Below are 15315 nucleotides of genomic sequence, written 5' to 3'. Positions count from 1 at the left end.
TCACGTGGGTTCCCCAGAAGTGGACTGGGAGGAGGGTTCCCGTATTCCCGGGAAGGGTGTGGGGAGGTGGGGCCAGGAGGAAGCTCAGCCAAGATTAGAGCTCCCAGGAGGGGGGGTGGGGGCACTGATCAGGGTGCATGAGCTGGAATTCGATACCCCCATGTCCTCTTTACATCCCCCCTCCCCTCCCCCGGGGGGGGGCGGGTGTGAACTGTCAGCAGCAAATGGTGCTGTGACAAAGAGGGGCAGGTGCTGCTGTTTCAGAAACAGTTCCCAGGAGGAGACAGTAGAGGGAGGAGGGGACCTGGGCAGGTCACCCACAGCCCCGGTGCAGCTGCTGAATGCTCGAGACTTGCCCTCTCATTATTTCTAGGACATGTTTGCTTCTCTCCGTCTCCACAGCTGCCCACATCTCACCGGGACACCCAGGCGCCTCCAACCTGGAGAGTGGGGGAGGGAGTCCGGCAAGGTGGTGGGGATTCCCCCATTATACAGCTAAGACTCAGAGAGGGGAAGGACCACCCAGCCAGGAGGAGAGGGGGTGGCACCCAACACAGGTGAGGTGACCAGCCTCCCTGCCCTGGCCTTCAGCAAACCCTGCCCAGAGTGGGACCTGCCCCTGGGCGGGTCTTTCCTTATCCTTGTCTTGCAGACTTGACACTGGTTGTCGAGGGGGAATTGCTTGTGTGTACTCCCCAACGAGGCCAGGTCCCCAGCAAGGCTGTTGTGGACAGCGGCAGAGGAGGGGATGTGGAGGGGAGCCCCCAGGATGTACTTACTATTCTCCAGGCATTTGGCTGAAGGCTGTACATGCCCCCATTTTCCAGAGGAGGAAACCGAGACACAGTGAGATACCGGCACCGAGAGAGAGAAACCAAGAGGATCCCAGGGCCCCTTTTGGCTTTTGAATGTGTAGTTTGGGGCAGGAAAAAAAAATAAGTTCCTTATATGACGCCAGGTTCTAAGCTTTCACCCATAAAATGGGAAAATAAGCCCAGATATTCCTCTCCATCCCAGGGACGAGGCCAGTGCCATTTGGGGTTAAGGGAGGTGAAACTTGGACTTGATATGCATCTGCCACTGTCCTCTGACCCAGAGATGTTGTTAACTCGTGATGCTCCCTCCTCTGCCCACCGCCCCTGGGCTGGCAGGAAGCAGCTGGTGTCCTGTGCCCCCTCCCCCCATTTTCCCAACCCTTGGCTTTTCCTCACACGCTCTCAGACCCTGTCCGCCCTCTCTCTGGGCAGAGGTGGCCCCCTGCTTCTGCCCCTCCCCTGGAACCCATGGCCTTGGCAGCGGCATGGAGTTCATAGACCTGCTTTCCGTTCCTAAATCACATCTGCAGGTCGGTATCAGCTTGGCTGGGGGTCACCCAGCACCTCCTCCCCCAGGAGGAGACCCCGAGAAGCCTCAAGGGCTGTTTGAGGACCAGATAGTATTTGCAACCGGTGCTCAGGAAGCCATGGAGTTCAAACTCCGCTTTCTTATGGGCAGGTCAGGTCGCTCAAACCTTCGATGGCTCCCACTGCCAGCCACACTGAACCCCAGCTCTGCCCTTGCCTATCGCCACTGCCTCAGTCTTCTTTGTGGCTCCAGGAGAATCGGCGAGGACCACTGCAGCAGCCTTTCACCTGCTCTGGTCTGGTTTCCCCGGAGCAGCAGAGGGAGCTTTCTAAAACACAAATCCGATCAAGCCACACCTCCAGTTACGGCCGGCATTCGGTCCCCACTGCCTGCAAGACAGTCCAAGCTGCTCTTGACCTGGCGTCCGAGGCTGTCTTGGATCTGATCCCTGCCAGGATCTCTGACCTCATCCTGCATCCTGAACCCCATACTCGAAACCCACATGGGTGGTTCTCCCTGTACTGTCCCTGAAGCCTGACCTTGACCTTGCTCAGCGGTTCCCTGCTCGCGAATACACTTCCTGTCCTTCCGGTCAATACTGTCTCCTCCTTCAAGGTTGATTCCAGGGGTGTCCCCCAGAGGAGCTTTCAGGGTTCTTAGGGACAAATATTAGAACCAACTGTGGATCATGTAAACAGAAAAACAACACACTGGACAGATATTTGGGTGCTCACTGAACCCCCAGGAAGGCAGAAGGAGGGAAGGGAAGGCTCCCGGTCTGACACGGAGCCAGCCTGGCGATGCCCACGCAGCCTCGCGGATCCCTCAGGAACCTGATGTGCCCCGGCTCCCTCCAGAAAGACGTTTCCAGCCCCTTTCTTTGTAGGACCAGCTTCCAATTCAAACTCCATCCAGAGTGGGTGCCTCTGATTGGCTGAGCTCAGGTCACATGGCCAGGGGCACCCCAGCAGCAAGTGAGGATGGGGAATGGGTGTGGCTATTGGGCTCCTCCAGTGGGAGACCGCTCTACCTTGCTTCAAGGCCCACGGTGGGCAGGGGGTGAGATACCTAAATGTGGGAAGGGGTTTCAGAGGGTGGAGGGCTCAAAGATGACCCCCAGCATTCCCGATCATGGGGCGGGCGCAGCGGGCACTCCTTGACACCCCTCTCCACCTCAACCCATGTCAAATGCATCATCACCCCACAGGCTGAATGTCCTAAGTGTACCTTTCACCCACCTGTATTTCCCCGTCTGCCCTGCCTTCTCTGTGCCAGCTTTTTGAGGAGGAACAATGACACCTAAGTGTAGCACATGCAGTTATGGAGGGACACGCAGGGGGCAGGGGAGCCCCGAGGAGGTCCCTGGTCTACTGGGGGCATCTGGGAAGGCTTCCTGGCGGTGACAGCGCTGTCCTAAAGGATGAACAGGAGTTATGGGAACAAAGGTGTTGTCTCTCCCAGGAAGAGACAACAGCTTGAGCAAAGCCACAGAGATGTAAGAGGGAACGGGGAGGAGTTCTGGCGTCACCCGGGACCCGGTGTGTGTGAGGCAGGGGGGCCATGAGACGAGGCTACATGGAGTGGGAGGGGCCTGATTGTGGGTCCTCTGTGGGCCCCAGCTTTGAGCAAGGGCTTGACAGCAGGGCAGTGGAGTGATGTACATGGTCAGACGTGAGCTTGAGAATGACCCTTCGGACAGCGTGACTGCGGCAGGGGGCGGGGGGAGGCCAGTCGGGTGTGTGAGAATCCCGGCCAGCCAGGTTTGGCCTGGTACTCAAGGCTGGTGAGGCAGCAGGGACCAGAAGAGGGCTTTGGGGACCCAGTAGGCTTCTGGTAGCAAGCAGAAGTTTGCCACTGATGCCAAGGCGTGTTGGCGTGAGTGGGAGAGAGGCGGGGCCTGGGCAAGTCCCTGGCGCAGCCGGGTGTCCTCAGTTTCCTCATTTGTAGATAGAGGGATTGGGCGCGGTGATCTCTGGGACAGGGACGGAGAGCCAGTGAGGCCATCTCTGCTTCCTGCTCCCCACCCCCTGAGCTGGGGAGACAGTGATGAGCTGTGATGAGCTGTGGAAGCTGCCTCTCGGCTCGCACGGGAGGCCGGTCCAGGTGGGCTGGACAGGTGACTAACCACCCAGCAGGGCAGCAGCCCAGCAGACAGGCTCCCACATCAAGAGCTGCACCAGGAGGGAAAGGGATCTCAGCCGGCTACACCCTCCCCCCCCTCCCCCCCTCCCCCACCGGGGGCCAGGTTTCTCCGGACAATCAATGCCATCATTCCAGGAAGCCTGCCCTAGGAGAGGCCCTGATTTCCCCCCATTTGCATAGACAGTAACAGGAAACAGGACTCACATTGCCTCATCCACACGGCTGTGCCTGGCCAGGCCAGCTCAGGGCTCAGCTCGATGGCCCAGCCTGGGCTGCCCACCCAGCCCGTCCCTGGACAGCTGGCTGAAGCCCCAGCTGGGCGCCCTGTCGCGTGGCCAGACAGGTGGCCGGATAGGCACTCCTGGATGTCAGACATGGAGACTCCAAGCCAGGCCTACTGCGTCCCCCCGGAAGGAAGCGGGGGCAGATAGCAGTGACAGCTGGGCGCTCCATTGGGGTCAAAGTACGCCACGCTCTCACTGAGCCCTCCCGTTCCCAGAAGTGATGGATAGACTTTCCACCTGCAGGAAGTGCGCCTGTCCGCTACCTGGCCCCTCTCTGTCCCTTCCTCGTTTGCCCACTCCTTTCCCGTAAGGCCAACGGGGCTTTGAGCAGGAAGCTGATTTCTCAGATGCCCCCCACCCCCCACCCCCACCCCCCACCCCTGCAGCAGGTCCAGGCAGAGATCGACTCCATGTGCTGAGCTGGGCTCAGAAACCAGGAGTTTGGGGACAAGCTGAGGCTTAGCTGAATCAGAGCCAGGTGGCCTTGGAGGCTTGGACCTCCTGGGCCTCAGTCTCCCCATCTCTACAATGGGGATACACGTGCCGACCTCTCAGGGTTGGTAAGAAGGAGAAACAGCGAGTGAAGGCGCCATAAAAGTGCTAGTTACTGCAATTCCAGAGCTCACACCTGCCTTTAGGCCAAAGTGCTTCAGACCTCTTCATGCCAGCTGAAAGAGAAACCGGATTTTCTCAGTTTGTGAAGCATGGTGGAGCCAGGTGAGCACCCTCGGGACACCCTGCAGACACAGCCGGGCCCTGGTCTGGATCCTGGCTCTGCCACTTCGCTTCTTTGAGGCCCAGGTCTGCGTCTGTAAAGTGGGGATAAATAGTGGTGCCCACGGGTTGGGATGCGGACTAAATGGGATACGGCATGAAAAGGGCCTGGTGAGAGAAGTGCAATGGAAGGCGGCCAGGAGCCCACCCACGGGGTCTTAAGCTCGACTCAGCAGCACCCCCTGTGGGAGGTGTTGGGGTTACAGAAATGAACCCCATGTGGCTGTGGTTGTGACCCTCAGGGAAGCCAGAGTCCAGGGGAAGGGGTGAGAGGCACTAAGTCCCACACAGGGAATCCAGTGAAGGGCCCAGGAAGGCCTGTGCCTGGTGGGAACATCCAGGAAGGCTTCCTGGAGGGGGGGGGATGCCTGAACTGGTCCCCAGGACTGACGGGTTTGACAATGAGGGTGGAAGGGGAGGCATTCCAGGCAGAATCAGCCCAACCACCCACTGTGCCTCCCTACCCCTCCCCACAGTCCCTGAGCCTCCCCTTACTCTGGTGTCCTCAGACTCCGTTCAGTGGGGACACCCCCTTTCCCAGGGTGTGGGAGCCTCTGCCTCATCCAAGGCAGGGCAGCTTGGGGGCACCGTGCCTGATGGGCTGGGCCCATCTTCCCCCGTGGGATCCCGCTCTCCCTCCCGCCTTCAGTGTCACTGCTGACAGGCCTGTAACACACCACAGCCTGCCGGTCAATTTTCTATGCAAACAATTTCTAAATGAACAAAAAAGGGGGTTTAGTTTTCAAATGCCTGCAACTTGCTTTTCCCTTTAATGACATACCACAGGCATTTCCCCAGAGCAAGTAATATTCCACATCACCGTTTCAGTGGCCAGGGGAGGGTCCATGGCAGGGACAGACTATAATGAACTTAACCAAGTCTGTAATTTCAGCAAACATTTCTCGAGGCAGCCGAGGTGTGAGCAGCCAACAGAACAAGGTTCTGCGTTCTGCTCCCGGCTCCACTGAGAGCTGTGTGACTCTGGACAAGTTCGTAAACCTCTCTGTGTGTTCTGGCCTCCGGGAAGACGGGAGGGAGCTGCCGCTGCTCACCTGATGGCGAGACTTCCCGGAGACCCTGTGTGTGCAGCCCTGAGTTAAGCACAGTGCCCCTCAGACAGACAGGAGACTCCCCATCCGGTGGGTAAGGGATGGTAGTTGTGTTGTTCGAACCAGCCTTGAATGCATGGTCTGGAAGTGGAGGGTTCTCACATGACCACAGTTTGAGGCGGAGGGAGAAATTGGGGGGAGTGGGGCGCGCTGCCTCCCCACCCCCCTCCCGCAGAGAAAGCATCAAGCCTGACTGTCTCCAACTCCCAGGACCATCTGGGGCTGGTGAGCCCACAGGCCGAGTACCTGGTGCCCTGGCCCCAGAGTTGCAGCATTGGGCAAACAGTACTCTTGCCACCCTGAAGCAGCACCATCCCCCCCTCCTCTGGGCTGGCTGCCTTTCCCTGGGTCCCCTTTTCATATGCAAATCAACGCCTCAGGGCGGCCCTGCAGACTTGCAGGCTGCCTGGTGAGGGCCAACAGTCCCCACTCCAGAAGGGGCCTAGCAGGAGAGCCAGGAGGCCCAGCCCAGGCCTCCAACTGCTCACATCCCAGCATCGACTCCCCTCGTGGGGATCGCCAGCAGCCCTGCTCCCCAGAGTCCTCACCACAGGCTCCTCTGTTCCCAGGGATCTCCCAGGCCCACCCTCCCCTCCAGGCTGCCCAGCCCTGAGCCTCACACAGGAGACGTCACCTCTGTGGGTCAAGTGCAGGTGGAATGAGGGTGATCATAGGGTTCCCTCAGATGGGCTGGGGAATCAAATGAGGAAACAGCCTTGGCACAGTGCCTGGCCCCCCAAATGCGCATTGTCATTACTACTACTTATTGTGGGGGGTGGAGCTGATTGTGAGGTGATACCTGAGCACCCCAAAGTTCAGCCCAGGGCAGGAGTGCACCTCAACCCCAACCCAGGGTCTCCAGGTGCCAGGAGCCCCTCCTGGTCCCGCCACAGTCCCGGACTTGCCCGGACACCCCTTGCTGAGTCTTTCAGTCTCACTTCCCCCCAAAAGCCCTGATTCATTGTCTGCCGGGCCTGGGAGGGGGGTGGGGGGCACTGTGAGTTGCAGGCCTGGAAGCAGGAAACATGACTCAAGGGATCCTGCTAGGCTCCTTGGCACATTCTCATTGGAGAGTGATTAAGTGGGTGCCACGGGTGTGCACCATGCATGGTGGGGCGCCATTTTCTCACCCCTGACCTTGTTCTGATTCAGGGCTGGCTTCTCCTCCCCTCCCCAGGGGCCAGGCTCCCGCTCTGTGGCTCTCGGAGGCAGGTACTGAGTGTTTCATTCATTGATTCATTTCTCTCATTTGTCCATTCATTGCCTTAGATCGATCACGGTGGCTCATTTGGGTGACTCATGAACTGGTCCGGCCCTTCATTCATTAGTAATAAGGCCAGCCATCCTTCTGTGGCCTGTCTTCCAGCGGCTGCCCTGCCAAGTGTGGATCCTTCTGAAATCCTCCCAGCCCCCAGGAGGAGGGCTATTACACCCATTGGACGGAGGGGGAAACTGAGGCACGGGAAAACTCAGCACCGCTGTGCGGAGTCAGGATTTGAAGCAGGCCTATTTCTAGGTAAAATGTCACTGTCCCTTCTCCAGCTGTGCCTCCCTTGCTGGGTTGGGGACCCCTCCTCTGTGCTCCGTAACAGCCCGAGGGCACCCCAGTGCAGCCCCCACGCCATGTGCTGAGGTCATTGTGACTATGTCAGCCTCCTCCCCAGACTGTGAGGACAGGAACCTTGTTGTCTACCTGTGTCCCTCACTCAGCACAGGTGTCTTCACTCTCAGCTCCTGAAGATTTGCCTCATGAAGCCACCTGTCCCTGGCGGCTACACAAGGTCCCCAAACCCGCATTCCAACCCCTGCTGCAGGCCAGCGCCTTCCCCCCAGTTCTCGGAGAATTCCCAGAGACTTCCAGGGTCCCCACTGTCCCGTCCCGGCACGTGGGGTCTCTGTTCCTCACCTTGTGGACCCCAGTGAAAAACTCAGCCCTCCACGAATGCCTCAAAATAAGCCCACACTCCCACGAGAAATTTGAGATGGACAGGGCTACCGGGATTTGGGAGTGGAAGGCGGGAGGGGGTCCGGGAGGGGTAGTGCCCGTGACTTCAGGCCGACACCCATGGCAGGTGGCAGAGCAGCAGAATTCCTGGTAGAGGCCACTCAGGTGTGGGTCCTCCCCAAAGGTGGGATTTCTTGGCTGGGTCCCAAGGCCGGTATGAGCTCATCGCTGGTGGGGAGATTTGGCGCGTGTGCCTGTGACTGTGCCGGACGGACGTCTCACCAGGAAGGGTCCACGGGGCCCTGTGCGTTTGCTTTGGCCGATGCTCCAAGGGGCTCACCAGCTGGAGACCAGTGTTCACACTGATGCCTCAGCTGGAGGTGGCAGCAACCCGGGGGCTGGGGGGGGGTGTCCTTACAGACCCCGGGCCCTGCCCAGCCCGGCTCCCAGTTCTTCAGTTCTTCCCGGACTTTCAGGTTCTCTCAAGAGACTTCTTCACCCTCCCTGGTCCCAGGATGCGTCCCTGGGTTGGGAGGCAGAGTGCGGCCCCTTTCATGGGGGGGATGGCCCTTCAGGGTCCGGCCTTCATGCTGGCTCTCTGATCCTTCTCATGTTCAGGCCCAAGGCCAAGTTCCCGGCCCCACCTGAGGTCATGGCCCATCAGCCTGGGGTTCCCTCTTCATTGCCCGCCCCTGGAATTTACTTATTTTGGGGGGGGGGGCGGGGGAGTTATCAATATATATTTTAAAAATAGTTCTATTTATTATATTCTATTCCCCACCAGGGCTTCCCACAGCCCTCAGGATAACAACTGGGCTCCTTGAAACAGCCCCACCAGCTCTACACGTGACTTAATTTGCACAGTCCTAGCAGGAATTAGTGTGTCCCCCAATCAGATGAGACACTGAGGCGCAGACAGGAGCGGAAGGAGCCCTGCTTGGCGTGGGGGTGGAGGGGAGGGGGTGCCTCCTGGGTGCCTGCCAGAGGCTGCCTGACCACTCCCTCCCTCCCTCCTGAGGAAGCAGACCTGAGGCAAGGACCCGCCTGGCCTCTGGCACAGGTGCCTGGGAGGTAAACACTGGGTGTGGGCCTTCCTTCTAGGAATAGGCTGACTGGAGGTTCCCTTCAAAGAAGTGGGCAAGGCCTTATCAGGCCGCCCTGAGGTCGAGTCAAGAACTCTGTTGTGGACTCACTCCCTGTGCCAGGTTACAACGGCGGCCCACGTGTCTCCAGATGGAAAGTTCCAGAGGGCCCTGTGAGTTTGCTTTGGCCAATGCTCCAAGGTGCTCACTAGCTGGAGACCGGTTATGGTTAGAGGGTGAGAGCCTGGGGTCGAGGTTAGAGGGACTGGGTCCTGGTCCCCGCTCTGCCCTGAGCAGCCCTGTGACCTCAGGCAGGTTGCTCTCCCTTCCCGGTCCTCAGTTTGCCCATCTGTACAATGGGGTTGATAAAGCATGGCTGGAGTGAGGGACCCACTCCACTGGGCATGGACATGTGCTTGCCAACCTCTCTGGGCCTCAGCTTCCTCCTCTGTGAAATGGGTGAGTAGTGGGGCCTCCTCACAGGACGGGCAGATGAAAGGAGCTGATGCATACACAGTGCCCAGAGTGGGCGGGCGGCGGCAAGGGCTGTGTTGGTGATAAGACTATGATAACCAGCCAGATGTGCACGCAAGTGGCAACTTCATCCTCATCCTGCTGACGGCAGGAGAACCTTCCCTTGTCACTCGGGGTTAAATGTAGTCTCTCACACATCAACTCTTTTGATTCGGGGACTCCTGCATTCCAATTCCTCCCATCCATCCCTTTTCCCAGGGGTGACATCCTGTTGGGAGAGCGGCCTTCACCACTCTGGTGGCTCCTGGGTGCCTGAGTGTCTTGGGCGGCTTCTGCCCAGCGGTGGTGTTTATTCTGGGCAGTGGGCTGCTCAGGTCTGGGTCCTCCGGGGTGTGGGCCCCCAGATGTCCGGTTCTCCTCTCCTCCTGGGCCCACACCCTCTCGCAGGTGGGTGTGCTCCAGGCCGTGTGAGCAGAGGGGATGGTTTACCTGTGAGCCCAGACCCTCCAGGGCTGGTGGGATCCCCTGCTCTTCTCCTCTGTCGTCTTGTGCTGAGATGCGTGGTGCCTCCCTCCGCTAGGAACTGAGTGACTGTGGCAGGCAGAGCCCCCGCACCCCATGCTGGGCCCTGGGGAGGGAGAGCTGACCCTGGCTGTGCTCAGCCCCCCGTTACTGCAGCATAACCTGGACTACCCTCAATGAGGGGACACAGTCCCCAGGCCTCTGGCTGGTTCTGGAATTCTTGGGTCTGGGACATGTGACACCTCTGGCTTTTCTGCGGGCCCTTTGCAGGCTGGGGCCCTGGGGTGGGCACAGTCTCAGGCGTCCCTTAACCTGCACGTGGCTCACGCTGCTCACGGGGAAGCAGGACTCCAGGCTCTGCTGCTGTCAGCGGCCCCCCCTCCGTCCACCCTGTGCTTCCAGAGCCCCACACCCACCCTCTCTTCCTGGGCTGAGTCAGGGCTCCACGTTTCACCTGGTAATGACACATCTTGTCTCTTCTTTTATGATTTTTTTTTTTTAGGTTCTACATATAAGTGAGATCATACAGTATTTGTCTTTCCCTGTCTGGCTTATTTTACTCAGCACAATGCCCTCCAGGTTTATTCCTGTTGTTGCAAGTGGCAGGAAGGTCTTCTTTTTACAGCGGAATAACAGCCCATTGTGTGTACACATCAGGTCTTTCCCCATCACCTGTTGAAGGACTTCTGTACATTATTGTGGACAATGCTGCAATGAACACAGGGATGTCTTTTTGAATGAGCGTCTTGGGTTTCTTCGGATGAATGTCCAGAAATGGAATTGCTGGATCACCTGGCAGTTCTAGTTTTAATTTTAGGAGGAACCTCCATACTGTTTTCTGTAGTGGCTGCACCATTTACCTTCCCATCAACAGTGCACAAGGGTTCCATTCTCTCCACATCCTCACCAACACTTGCTGTTTGTTGTCTTTCTGATAATAACCATTCTAATAGGTGTGAGGTGACATTTCATTGTGACTAATACTTGGAAAAGCTAATTTTAATTGCAAAGGACATGTCACAATGTTTGCCACACGTGTTTCACCAAACACGAGCCTGGTTTGCCACAAATAGCAGGTAACAAACAAGTGCCATGAAGATAAAATCAAGCCGTCAGTTCTGGCTCCAGAGGTTGCATGTTGAAGATGAGGGTGGCGGGGAGGACGCTGGGGAGGAGGTGTTTTTTTCTTTTGCAAAAAGGAAAGATCAGCAAATGCTTAAATGGCATTAAAGGCCAACAAGCACCCATAGAAACTTCCTCTTTGCCTTCACCTGAAGGATCCACAGGGAATGAAAAAACAAAATCACTTTCCTTCCTGTGATCTGAGGTTATCTGAGAAGACCCCCATCCTCACCAGGGCATCTCACTTAGGGGGGCCCAGTGGGGCCATGGAGAGCCATGGGGGATCGTAAGGGAGGTTTGGGTGGAGGGGCCGAGCTCTGCACAGGACAACACTGTCCCCATCCCTGACAACACAGTCCGCCCGCCCCTGTAATCTGCCCTTCTTGGACATAGTACGAGAAACAGACCTGGGTTTGAATCCTGCCCCAGGACTGGAGCGGGTCTCTGCCTCTTCCTCTGCTCCCTCTGGGGAGCGGAAAGCACTCTGGGAGAGGCCGAGAGGCAGCGAGACGCACGCCGCTCTGGGGAGTGTCAGTGCGGACGCGGATGAGGCACATTTATCCCAGCAGGGCTTCGCCTCTCAGGCCTGCTGGGTGGGAATCAGTCTCAGCCTCATTTCCCAGACCTGTGACCTGGAGCAAGTCTCATAGCCCATCTATGCCTAGGTTTCCTCATCTGGAAAAAGGGGAAGTCAGAGCACCCACCTCACAAGGTTATTGCGAGGATGAAGTGAGATGGATGATGACTGTGATTTTAGCACAGGGCCTGATGCAGAGGTGGTGCGTGAAGGCTGGTGATGAGGGTGATAAAGATGACGAGGATGAAGATGATAAAAATGAGGAGGATGACGCTGACAGACACAGAAGACAGCTGTGTGTGCAATAATGCAGGGCAGGGAAGCGTAGACTCAGAATGTGTTTCCCACATGCATTTCCCATGATTACCTTCTCACAACTCAGGGGCACCCAGGGAGGATGTGCGAGTGGCCCCATCGCACATGGAGGGCTATTCAGGGGGCTGCCTCTGTGGAGGCCAGGCGCTCCCGAAGGATGGCCGTGGTCTCCGCAGCCCCTGCCCGGCCTGGGACCACCCTGCACAGAGGCTCCAGTGGCCACTCCCTGGAGTGAGAAGCCAGGTAACGGGTCCATTCACCTCAGGGTGGAAAAGGTCATTGCGTGAGCCAGACACTGCTCCTCTGGGCAGAGTCTGAACGCTTGCCCACCGGCCCTTTGGGAAGAAGGTGTGTGAACTTCCATTTACCAGGAGGGGAAACTGAGGCTCAGAGATGGGAAGGTGCTTGCTCTTGGTCACACAGAAAGTAGGTTGTGGAGTCAGGAGCTGAGTGGGGATATGTGTATGAATGCACACACACGCAGCGTGCATGTGTGCATACTTACACACGTGCACGCGCGTGTTGGAGCCCTCGGGGCAAAGCTGCAGGGCTGGTTAGATTGGGAGCTGGACTTTTGGCAACAGCCTCCTAACCAGCCTCTGGCCTGCACTCTTACCCTCACCCAGAATATTCTCCGAGCAGCAGTCTGGGTGGTCCTGATAAACTATAGGTCATGACACGGCCTCCTCTCCTCAAAGTCCTCCCAGGGCTCCCCACATCCTCACAGAGAGAAGGCCTCCCAGGCCCCCTGGCCTATGCCCTCATCTCTCATCTCATCTCCGCTCGCCTTTCCCAGCTGCTGTCCAGCCACACCAGCCCTCAGTCCCTCCAACGTGCCCTGTTCCCTTTGCATGGGACACCGTTCCCCAGATATCCACAGGGCTCCCTCCCTCACCTCCTTCAATCTTTGCTCGAACGCCCTTTCTAAGCACGACTTTCCATCTCTCCCTGCTTAGAACGGCAGCCCCTTTCTTCTCTCCTCTCTGGGCTCTATGTCTATTTTCTGTGCACACAGCACTTTCTAGTCACTAGAGAATTTCTGGATTTGTTTGTTTGTTGCCTGCCTCCCCTGCTGGGAGCTTGGCTCCAGGGGGCACAGAGCTTGGTCTGACTGCTCAGTGCCTGCTTCACCGTAGGTGTTCAGTGTTGAATAATGTGCAAATGATGAGAGAAGTGAGCCCGCTCCCCTGCTTGGGGCCTCACGGGGACCAGCCAGAGGGTGGTGGGCTTTGCAGTCACCTCTTCTCTGAGGCAGATGTCGCCACAGGCAGGCAGAGGGTGCAACTCACAAGGTATTTTGACAGTGACTGTCCTGCCCAGGGGGATTGGCAGGAAAGCTCAGTGTCAATAAAGTGCAGGAGATAAGCAGGTTCAAGAGAAGACATGGAGATAGGGCGAGCTCCAAGCAGTTCCTGCGAATTTGCTGGGCAGGGGAGGTGTGGGCGGGTGCCCTGACGGGGAAGCTGGCGTTGGCGAGGAGCCTGCCTGCGTGAACGAGTAGACGAAGTGTGGTCTGGCCTTACACAGGACTGAGATGCTGACACACGCCACCACAGGGACGGACATTGAAAACTTTATGCGAAGTGAAGTGAGTCAGTCACAAAGCCACATACTGCATGAGTCCACCTCTAGGTGACGTATAGGCAGATCCAAGACAGAAAGATGGAGGTGAGTGGGGGATGGGGGTGAGTGGGGAAAGGCTGCTTAATGGGCCCGGGATTGCCTCTTGGGGAGACAAAGATACCCTGAAACTAGATAGATACAACATGATGAATGAACCCAAAGACACTTTAAAATAGTTAACTTTGTTATGTGAATTTTACCCCAATTGATAAAAATAATAAAAAGCTGACGGCAGAGCTGCCTCCTCTGTAGCAGGCTCCTCCCACTGGCGGTCCTGGGGTGACCCGATGGGGTGCAAGGACACAGACTGGAATACTGAGTCCCAGAGTGAGCTGCTACTGCTCTCTGCCCAGCCCCCTAACCCCAGCGGAGAGAAAGCCTGGGTGGGTGCTAACACAGGCTGGTCTCTCTTTGAACAGGGAGAGAGCGGCCTTGGCCCAGAGCCCATGCAGGTGATGGGATTTGCTTTTATTGTATTTACTTTCATGGTATCTTTACTTTCTGGCAAGTAGGGAGGGTTGAATCACTGGTGACCTCTCCTTTACAAAGACAGGTCCACATCCGGCCCTCAGTACCTGGGAGCAGGGTCTTTGCGGATGTGGTGAAGTGAAGGATCTCGAGATGAGGCCCTACTGGATCAGAGGGGTCCTAATGCAGTGGCCGGCGTCCTTGTAAGGGACAGGAAGTTTGGCACAGAGGGAAGAAGGCCGCGGAAGACAGAGGCAGAGATCGGAGTGGTGCAGCCACAAGCCCAGGAAAGCCAGGAGAGGCAGGGAACAGTCTCGCTGGGAGCCCAGAGGGAACCAGGAATCACCCACCGGACCCCTGGGTTTCAGACCTCTGGTCCCCAGAACTGAGAGAGTATAACCTCCTGTGTCCGAGCCCCGCAGCCTGTGCTGCTTTGTGATGGCGGCACAGCAAGCGCCACTGGCTTTCAGTTTCCAGAGGGAAAATCTCCCTTTTAGATGCAATCGATCCTCAAACAACACGAGTTCAAAATGCACACGTCCAATTACACAAGGATTTTAGGAAAGAAACACCGTAAATGTACAGGGTGGGGCAAGGGTAGGCTTACAGTTATGAGTAAGTGAAACACAGAGCTTACCCTTGTATTATTAATTATTGTATTGTTTTCCACAGAACAACTGTAGACCTACTTTTGCCCTATCCTGTATTTTCTCTTAATAACATTTCCCCTCTAGTTTATTTACTGTAAGCATACAGTATGTAATACATACACATACAAACGATGTGTTAATCAGCGGTCGGTCACATTTTTGGGGAGTTATACTCGGGTTTTCAGCTCTCTGGGGATCAGGGCACCCAGACCCACTGCTCTTCCAGGGGCACCTGCACCCTGAATGTGTAAGGCAGTCAGGAGTCGAGGAACTGACCGTCCAGGGGTTGAGGGCCTGTGTGTGCAGGTGGTACATCCAACTGTCCGGAGGGAAATCAGGCTGAGCTGGGGCGTGTGGCCCAGGAGGAAGATGGTGGAGGGCCTGGGGGTGCGAAGGCCGCTCAGGCAGCAGAGCCTGTGGCCTGTGGCAGGCAGGGTGGCCCCACACTGTCCCCGTCCAGACACTTGAGCACATTTGCAGGAAAGCCCGAGTGTTCCCGGCCAGTGATTCAGACCTGCCTTCCTTTGGGGAAAAGCACTTTAGACAGGGAGGTTTTTTCCCACAGCCCTGAAGTGCGGGGAGGAGAGGGAAGGGGGTTCCCAGCAGATGGCCAGTGGGAAAGCCATCTGCCCCGTGCAGGACTCGGGGTCACTTGCAGGCGGGACGCTGCCCACCCTCACCTGCCTCCCACCTCCAGGTGCCATCGGAGGATGCTGGCACCTCCTCCAGGACAGAACCCCAAACTCTTGCCAGTCACTGGATGGGTCCCTGGGGAAAACCTAGGCTGCTTCCAGCCGGAGGGAGGACACTCACGCTCTGGACGCCCCTGAAGAAAAGCCAGCGTTTCCCAAGAGCTGGAGGCAGAAGAGGAAAAGCCAGTGCTC

Source organism: Myotis lucifugus, unplaced genomic scaffold (assembly GCF_000147115.1).
Source record: "Myotis lucifugus unplaced genomic scaffold, Myoluc2.0 scaffold_176, whole genome shotgun sequence".
Lineage (NCBI taxonomy): Eukaryota > Metazoa > Chordata > Mammalia > Chiroptera > Vespertilionidae > Myotis > Myotis lucifugus.
Note: the sequence above shows the minus strand (reverse complement) of the source record.